Consider the following 1064-nt stretch of genomic DNA (forward strand, 5'->3'; position numbering starts at 1 on the left):
AACAACAATGCAGATGATACAACCTTGCTTGCTGAAACTATGGAGAACCTGAAGTGCTTGCTGCATAAAGTCAAGGGCTCTGGTCTTCAATATAGATTGGAGCTCAACACCAAGAACAAAGATTCTCACCAGTGGACCAATTGGCAGCACCATGATGGATGGAGAAGAAACTGAGGTGGTAAAGAATTTACCGCTTGTTGGGCTCCACAATAAACCCTCTTGGCACCAGGAGTCAGGAACTCAAAAGAAAAGACAAAGTGCTCTGGGAAAAGTCTGCTGTCAGGGACCGCTCCGTAGTACTGAGAAGTAACAGTGTCAGACTAGAGACTAAAGCGTGTCTGGTCTTTGCAATAACTTTCTATGTATCAGAAGGCTCGACAGTGACAAAGGATGACAGAAGAATCTATGCCATTGCGTTGTGTTGGAGAAGAGTCTTGAACCATGGACCAACCACAAACAGATCTGTCTTGGAGAGGGTGAACCAAAGTTTCTCATTAAAGGCAAGGATTTTGAGGCGCTTACTTACATTCTTTGGGGCATATGGCCAGGAGGAGCCAGTCCTTGGAGAAGGACATAATGACTGGAAGGGGGGAGGGACAGCACTGGTGAGAAAGACTCCAGGTGAGATGCATTGACAAAGTAACTGGAGTAATGAGGATAGGTGCATCAAAGTCAGTGAGACTGGCTCAGGATAGGGCAGAGTTCAGAGCTGTTGTTATGTCAGCGTTGACTCAACAACACACAATGACAACAACAACAACAACAATGTATACTTTGCCCCTAGAATATCCTTTAATATTGCAACTCAAGTCTCAAAATTTTTTCTTAAGTTTTCTCAGATTGAGAAATGTCTAACAAGTCCTTACATTTTAGTTTTCTAACTCCAAGTCTTTGCATAAAATAAAATATTATACCATGAATATAATTTCTATTATAATATAATAAAGAATAGAATAGAATAGGAGTAGAGTAGAATAGAATCGAATTGAGAATCCAGAGATCAACCCATCTACCTATGGTCAACTGATTTTTGACAAGGAGATGAAATCAGTGAAGTGGGGAAA

The 1064-nt window shown here is 41.2% G+C and overlaps 1 protein-coding gene across 2 annotated transcripts in view; it reads right to left on the minus strand.

Moving 5' to 3' along the window:
• The window catches only part of ANGPT1 (angiopoietin 1), a 322709-nt gene that overhangs the window by 102856 nt on the left and 218789 nt on the right, over nucleotides 1-1064 (minus strand). The window lies entirely within an intron of this gene.

This window comes from Elephantulus edwardii, unplaced genomic scaffold (assembly GCF_000299155.1).
Source record: "Elephantulus edwardii isolate Elephantulus edwardi_28Jun2011 unplaced genomic scaffold, EleEdw1.0 scaffold00114, whole genome shotgun sequence".
Classification (NCBI taxonomy): Eukaryota; Metazoa; Chordata; class Mammalia; order Macroscelidea; family Macroscelididae; genus Elephantulus; species Elephantulus edwardii.